Source organism: Podarcis bocagei (genome assembly GCF_964188305.1).
Source record: "Podarcis bocagei genome assembly, chromosome: 1".
NCBI classification, from domain to species: domain Eukaryota; kingdom Metazoa; phylum Chordata; class Lepidosauria; order Squamata; family Lacertidae; genus Podarcis; species Podarcis bocagei.
Window position 1 is genome coordinate 96,332,724 of NC_138125.1, and position 8,154 is coordinate 96,340,877.

An 8,154-nucleotide genomic window follows, 5' to 3' on the forward strand; every position below is an offset into this window, starting at 1 on the left:
GCTGGTTGGCGGGAGAAAGGGGAGAAATATAGTGCTCACAATGTCTATGAGAGGATGTAGAGGCAAGATGGGTCTTCGAGAACCCACATTGTGGTATACAAAAGCAGGATTATCTTCCTGACCTTCCCACTACAGACTCCCAATTCATCTGCACCTTGATGTTCAGAATCTAGCTGCCACCACTGTCCAAGCTCAGTAAGAAGCCACCCCTCCCCTATCCTGCTTTCCAGCTGCCTTCCTCATCCTTGCTCTCCTGGTAGACTATTGTGAAACAAGCCCAACCCTTCTTTGCTTTACCTTCCCAGGCACCTGTGATGGTAAAGCACAGGCAAATCCTTACACTACCACTAACTTCCTTTACCCTATGCAAATCGCCAGTTAAGCAGGCAATGAAGCAGTTAAGGTTCACTGATTCCCTGATGTTCATTCCCCTCCAGTGGAAGGAAGGAATCCTTGCCAGCTCTACCACTGGTTGCTGTTTTTCAGTGCAATTGAGGCTTCATGCAGCGGAAAAAGCAGCAGGGGGAATGAACTTTCAGCAACAAAGATAGAGCTTTTATGCAAATAGTCTTTGTCATAAAAGCCAGCAAAGAACATTAACATGGCAGGCAAGTAAAAAATGGTTTCTTAATAAGCTATTCCTGCCCGCCCCCAACAATTTCAAGAAGATTTGAAACAGAAATTTTATTTTGTGAGAGCTTTGGCATTATGTCCACATTTCGTTCAGCACCCAGTGCTTAAAGGAAGTAAAACGAAAAGAAAACCTGTATTGCTGCTCATGCTAGTTTTAGTGCCTAAGTATAAAAAAGGGACACGGGTGGCGTCATGGGTTAAACCACAGAGCCTAGGGCTTGCCAATCAGAAGGTTGGTGGTTTGAATCCCCGCGATGGGGTGAGCTCCCATTGCTCGGTCCCTGCTCCTGCCAATCTAGCAGTTCAAAAGCACATCAAAGTGCCAGTAGATAAATAGGTACCACTCCGTCGGGAAGGTAAACGGCGTTCCCGTGCACTGCTCTGGTTCACCAGAAGCGGCTTAGTCATGCTGGCCACATGACCCGGAAGCTGTACGCCGGCTCCCTCGGCCAATAAAGCAAGATGAGCGTCGCAACCCCAGAGTCGGTCACGACTGGACCTAATGGTCAGGGGTCCCTTTACCTTTACCTTTATAAAAAATGATTAAAAATGTGGTTTATAAGGAACCAGTTGGTGTTAAAGAAGAGGGTATCAACATGGTAAAGAAAAGACAAAAACATTTAGTTTGAGGGGCAGGTTAAACGTTAAAAGACACCAAAGACTGTATCTCCCTGAAGAATGTGAAAAATGACACCAGACAAACCATAAGACCCCTTAATGAAGAGATCAAAAACCCATTTTCCATATTCAACTAGATTTAACCAAACAGTAAGGTGTAGCATTTGGATGTCACATTAAACTACAGTTCAGCTGTTATCATTGTTGTCATATTTATAGCCCACCTTCTCCTCCACGAAGCTCAAGGTTGAATACACGGCTCTCCCCCTCCCCATTTTATCCTTGCCTGTCAGATAGGTTAGGCTGACAGACTGTGACTTGCCCAAGCAAAGTCACTTAGTTTGCTTCATGGCTGACTGTGGAATTGAACCCAGGTTTCCAAAGGCTCTAGGGACGTGGGTGGTGCTGTAGTCTAAACCACTGAGCCTCTTGGGCTTGCCAGTCAGAAGGTCAGCAGTTCGAATCCCCGCGACAGGGTGAGCTCCCGTTGCTCCGTCCCAGCTCCTTCTGGGAATCAGCATGTTTTTACGTGTTTTATTTAAAATGCATGTCTGTGTTATTTGTGGGGCCTGCCTGGTGTTTTTACATGAGTAGAATGTGTGCTTTTATTTAAAATGCATCTCTGGGTTATTTGTGGGGGAAAGGAATTTGTTCTTTTTCTTTCTTTCTTCCAAAATATAGTCCGGCCCTCCACAAGGTCTGAGAGACAGTGGACTGGCCCCCTGCTGAAAACCTTTGCTGACCCCTGTCCTAAAACATGGATTGTTGTTTCAAAATGCTGCACTAACTCATTCTTCTCTTCTACCACTAACCAGAGCATCCACTAACCAGAGCATAACTGAACTCAATGGGACTTACCGTATTTCTGAGTATACATGTATAGTATACATGTATAACAGTTGAGCTGTTAATTCCATACAGCTAAAATGATTGTGCCCAAATTATATCCATAGCAGATTCTGTGGCTTTTAGCATGCAAATATAGACTGAGTCTAAATCACATCTCTCCAAGACTAGTTGAGCCTTTTCTGTTCATTTAGCAACACCAAAATTTCTGCTTTTGCACCTTAGGATATTTTGTCAATAAACACAAAACTAAGGAAGCTCTCTAAGCTGAAATCACTGCTTTCAACAGATGGCTGGTTTATAAAAACAAAAAGGTTAATATATTTCTCGCCGTATGTACATGTGGTCTCACTGACTTCCGATGGGGCTCCCTTTCCTATTAGAGAGGTTCCTATTGGCTGTGCTATGTAAAGTGATCCAAGATCTCACATAACTTCATTTAAATAAAAGCCTTAACCAACATCTCACCTCATATCTTTAAAACATCTTATTTTTAGTACTCAAGGGGGAAATAATTTTTTAAAAAGTGAAAATGCATTACAGCAAATAAAACCTAATGCAGAACCTGTAAGTACACAAACATTTGTTTTACTGAGGTACTGTACCATAACTTCCCAGGCAGCCTCCATTTTCAAGTAAAGCCAGGGTAATAGGAGTAGAGATTACACCATTAAGGAAAGTCTCCTGTAGTATTATCTTATAGTGGCTTTTCATTAATACTAAGCACTACAAGAGAATGTTGTAAACTGAGCTGCTGCATTGTAAGTCTTGAATATTTTATAAATAAAGTCTGGGTATCTCTCTTGAATAATATCACCAATCAATGAATAGGACTTGATCCATTGATCCAGAGCACCTGCTCACACAAAGGAAAAGTCCACGATCTCCAGTGAGTCTCTCATCATCTCCATCTGTAGCCCTTTGAACCACATCCCACATCATCTCTAAAGTTCTCCAAACCTTCGGAACTGGCTTTATTTTTGGGGTGGGGAAAGCAGAGGGTTACAAAGAACTGTATTTGTATGTTGCTGTACACAGGGGCGGCGAAACCAGGCTTTATTTCATCCGGGTCAAAGACCCAGTTTGGCACCCCTCTATGCACATTTGCACACAGGCTGGGAGCCTCAATGGTGCTAATCTGGGGGCTTCACCCAGAGCAAAAAACCTGGCTAGTCCCCTGTAACTCTGGCTGTTCACACCAGAAAGGGGACAGGGATGTGTCTTCACCCAATGCAGATTACAGTACAGTGGTACCTCGGGTTACATACGCTTCTGGTTACAGACGCTTCAGGTTACAGACTCTGCTAACTCAGAAATATTACCTCAGGTTAAGAACTTTGCTTCAGGATGAGAACAGAAATCGTGCAGCAGCGGCACAGCGGCAGCAGCAGGAAGCCCCATTAGCTAAAGTGGTGCTTCAGGTTAACAGACCTCCAGAACGAATTAAGTTCTTAACCCGAGGTAACACTGTACTTGTTTGGTTTCCTGGTGCAACCTGGCAACCTCAACCGCGAACTCCTATCCCATAAAGCTGTCATCTGCGCATGTGCAAGGTCTGTCCCAAATGTGAGCACCTCATCTCAACTACTATGCGAACTTGGCCTACGTTTAAAAAAAAAAGGAAGGGAGCTTGTCTGAGGGAAAGTGCATCAAAGAGCAGCATTTCTACAGGATACCTATGGACTAGGACCAACCTCATGAGCACACCAGCAGTGGGAACACATTGGAGCTGGACTAAAGGGTAAAGCGCACACGGCCTCTGCCTTTGCTGCCTTGTTCCACGCATTTTTCACTCAAATTTTTCATTTCCCCGCTTTTCCCGCGGGGCTCCTGCGTCAGTAATGGCCGAAATCCAGTATCCACACCCCCCACCCGAAAAAAATATTCCTGAATCTTTATGCTAAGCAAAGCGCTGCACGTTGAAATGGTGTCCTGATCTGGTAACGTTCCAAAGCTCTGGAGCCCTGCCTAAGAGGTGAGGGGCGCCAGCCGCACCTCGTTTAACATGCCATCACCTTGACGCGTGTGATATTTTCTTATAACGCCCCCCCCAATTAATGAAATCCTCTTTTTCCAATACAACTTTTAAATACATACTTTAAACATAGCATTATGCCAATAAATATATAATTCCAAAATAGGAAAGGGCATAACGAGACTTTTGTTTTGAGCTCGGAAGAAGGCTCCCCTAACTGCTGCGGGTGTTTGAGCGCGACAGGCGCCGCGATGGGGAAAGGCGGGAAACGCTGGGGTCTCTTCCACGCGCCTTTTGACTCCCGAGAGCAGCCCTTGGGGCGCGTGCGGGCGGGGCTCACTTGGGCGGGTTTCCCTCCCAAGCTGACGAGGCCTGCCTCGCGCCCGGGCCTGCCCACACTTCCACGTTCACGGCGCCCCGCCGTAGGAGTTTCCCGGATCCGGGAGGCACCTGTTGCGACCGCCGCCTCAGCTGCCTGCTTGGTTTCTCACGGCATCCGGGCGGGGCCACTTGCAGCCTGCTCGTGAACTGGAGAAAACCTGCTGCTTCGTGCCCCTTGCGAGCGCCGCCCCGCCGTCGTTGAAAAACAGTATTATAGCGGCTGCCGGGCTCTTTCAGGGCGACTCCTGACTAGCCTCCTAGGAGCCCCGGATCCTTTGGACTGCTGGAATTCAGCCTGAATTCGCGCAGCTGCGAGAGCACAAAGTCCCAGGCATCTCTAAGAATGTCCCCTGTCAGAAACCCGGGAGAGCAGCTGCCAGTCAGTGTAGACATTAGCGAGCTCCCTGAGGATCTCCCCACTGCCTCCTGAGGGTGCGCTCTTGCGCGCGCGCGCGCTCTCTCACACACAGACACCTTGCAGCACAGCGTTGCTTGAATTCATCCAGCCTGGGGGATCCGCTGGATACCTACCTTGTTTCTTCTCGGCCTCCAAGAGCGAAGGATGCAGCTCCCATCTCCGCCCCCGCCGCCTTCTAGTCAGACCCTTTGCGATCAAGTCTTGCTGGACAGCTGGGACGGACAGCCACCCAGGTGCCACGTGGGCCGGACTGGGGGTGGCTGGGTGCAGGACAGGAAGGGATATTCCCACGTCAGGATGTTTGCTTTTCTTTCGGCCCTCCTACCTTTCGGGCTTTACAAAAAGGGTTTTAACTGAGTCGTTTGTTCTTGAGAATACGAGGGCGATAGCACACCCTCTCACCGGTGACATTATAGATCAGGATTTCTGGTGCGCCTAGATGTGTGCACATCTTGCTGGTTGCATCAGTTTTATTTGTGGGTGAAAAGGCTGCCCTCTAACTTTGGAATGAGGTTTTAGATATTTCGATAATCCTTTATATATAGGTCCGTGAGGACAGAGAGCAACCCAGCCAGGGGTGTGTGGTATAAATAATTGTTGTTGTTACCAATTCTACTACAGTACTACTTTTAAAAGGGGACAAAAAACCTTACTCCAGAAACAGGCTTTCGGTGGGATTTTTGGAGCTCTCAAATCACACACACACACAAATATAATACTGCACTTTGTGTTCCTATGTTTTTTCCCCCATTTATAGAAAAATAATATTGGAGCACAATTAATTACCCAGCTGGTTTTTAAACCACATACATCCTCTTAGCATTTACAATTCTTCTGTGGAAAAGAGAGGAAAAACTACTAAAATTAGCTCTGAACCCTGAAGCTTCCTCTTCATAAGAGGCCTGTCACAGTCGTTTATATTTAGTAGTTTTCTTCTCCTGTCTTAGCATAGCTTAATTTTTTTTTAAGTAGGAAGGGAAATCAAGCAACGCAAGTGTCATATGTTGAATGAGCAAGAGTGCATGACAACAGAGCCAGATGAACTGGTTTATCAAGGCTAAACCAAAGAAAATACACAAAATCAACAGGATTCTGGCAAGCAGCTATTTAAAAAAGTGCTTCCTTTCATAATACATTGCATGTCTTTTGGTGCACAAATACCAGAAAAATGAGATGAATGCCTCCCAATAGGGTTAGCTGCTTCCTAACAGAACCATATTTTTGTCCAAGGTCTAACAAATATTTTGTATTGCTGATGGTGGAATCAGGAGAGCATTTTCCATATTATAGTGCAAGGAGTCGTGGAAGAGAGAACATTTTATAGGTCATTCTATGGTGCATTCTCATCTGGTAACTTCCTGAGCTCTATACATCTGAAGTCCCATTGAGTTCATGCAATGCTTGGAGCCAAAGAGACCCAAGTTGCAGGAGGTCTCCAAGTGAAGTTTCGCCATAGACAGTGCTTTTTACTCATAATGCACATGAAGTGCTTTGACTGTATATAAAAAGTATTTTTACATTTACATTTGTTCATTTTTTCTTTCTAGAAACATTCATGAGTCTGGGTTGTAAAACCCAATTTGGGCAGTGTAGCTTGGATGTGTGGTGGTTTACTAATGGGTTACCATCATTCTGAAAACCAGCACTTCACTGAATAATAATTTGTGGCTAGGAAATGCCGCAGCTGAACTATATAACAACATGCAATATTTTTAGGCCTCAAGTTGCCACAGCAACAGCCAAGCGGACTTGCCAAATCAGTGGGAACTTTCACAATAAGGTAACTGTTCCACAGGATCGTAGTCTTTGGCTGGTGAAAATGTAAGGCATGCAAAGACCGTCCATTTTATTCCTGTGCTGTAAAAAACATCAAAATTCAACATAAATTTTCAAAATGGAGGGAAAAATCTGAACTATGATCTTCAGCAGGGAAAGAACAATTTTAGTGTGTCATTAAAAGAAGAGCTATAGTTCAAAGTGAAAATGTAGCCCACTCAGACACTTAAATGTTCCTTTAAGGCAGGCTTCCTCAAAGGCTCTCCAGATATTATGACCTAAAACTCCCATGATCCCTAGCTAGCAGGACCAGTGGTCAGGCATGATGGGAACTGTAGTCTCAAAACATCTGGAGGGCCAAGTTTGAGGAATCCTGCTTTAAGGCTTTTTTCAAGGAGCCTTCAAAGCGGACTTTAATCCTAGTGGTATCTGTAATGGATTTGAATTGGTTTTATGTATGTTGGAGGGTTTAAGTTGTGTATGTGTGTATTGGTTTTTAATTGTATTTATATATGCAGATGTTTTAGCTGTTTTTAGTTTTATGTATGTTTCTACCACTTTGGGATGCCTCATGAGTAGTTATTCTTAATTGAATTATTTTTTATTATTCTATGAAAACTTCCATGTTTCTGATTAACCTTTAATAACACACATTTATATGAATCTGATGTGTGTCAGATGTAGAATATTGCCTCTGTCACTACTGCTCATTTGCTAGCCCCCTCCCTCTTAGCCAAATTCCCACCACTGGGTAAAGGCTGCTGGGCCTTTTCTTTGCTCTTGTCACTGGTCACACGCTTTGAGAGGGCAGATGAACAGGCAGTGACAGCAAGGAAAAAGGAGCAGGAAACAGCAGGAAGCCAAGCCAAGCATGAGAAAGTACAGCCTGCACTAAAAGCTTGAAGGAACACAGCCTAGCAACCTGGACAAAAAGCAGGTAGCTCCTGTGCACATCGTGAAGGCCCTGCACCTGATGCACCCTGGAGGCAAACCCTTCCAGTGGGAGCAATCCAGAAGCCTGTGATTTATGGAGGCAAGTCAGAGGGGAATTTATCTGGTTCAGACTGACTTTATGTCCACTATATGCAATGGGTGCGATGGAGAGGATGACTTACTGCCAGCCTGCAGCCAGTGTGGATCAGCCCAGCTGGTTGAGCAGAATGTACCCTTTGATGAAGACTTTTATCATGGCCCTTAAATCAGCAGAGTAGGCCAAGGGCCATGTCAGAGTGGGCTAGGAACTAATGTAAAGGTAAAGGGACCCCTGACTGTTAGGTCCAGTCACGGACGACTCTGGGGTTGCGGCGCTCATCTCGCTTTATTGGCCGAGGGAGCCTGCGTACAGCTTCCGGGTCATGTGGCCAGCATGACTAAGCCGCTTCTGGCAAACCAGAGCAGCTCACGGAAATGCCGTTTACCTTCCCGCCGGAGCGGTACCTATTTATCTACTTGCACCTGATGTGCTTTCGAACTGCTAGGTTGGCAGGAGCAGGGACCGAGCAGCGGG

General features: G+C 45.5%; 1 protein-coding gene across 5 annotated transcripts in view; it reads right to left on the reverse strand.

Annotated features, from left to right (window-relative positions):
* The window catches only part of SLC12A8 (solute carrier family 12 member 8), a 69,088-nt gene extending 61,006 nt beyond the window's left edge, over positions 1–8,082 (reverse strand). The window contains exon 1 of one of the 5 annotated variants that reach the window (XR_014006500.1): positions 4,985–8,082. The gene's annotated coding sequence lies outside the window, so the exon portion shown is untranslated. Of the gene's footprint in view, positions 1–4,194; positions 4,263–4,412; positions 4,493–4,522 lie in introns of those variants that run through there. The other 4 variants (XM_081188572.1, XM_081188573.1, XM_081188575.1 and 1 more) reach the window with 4 other exon arrangements.
* Between the last annotated feature and the right edge of the window lie 72 nt (positions 8,083–8,154).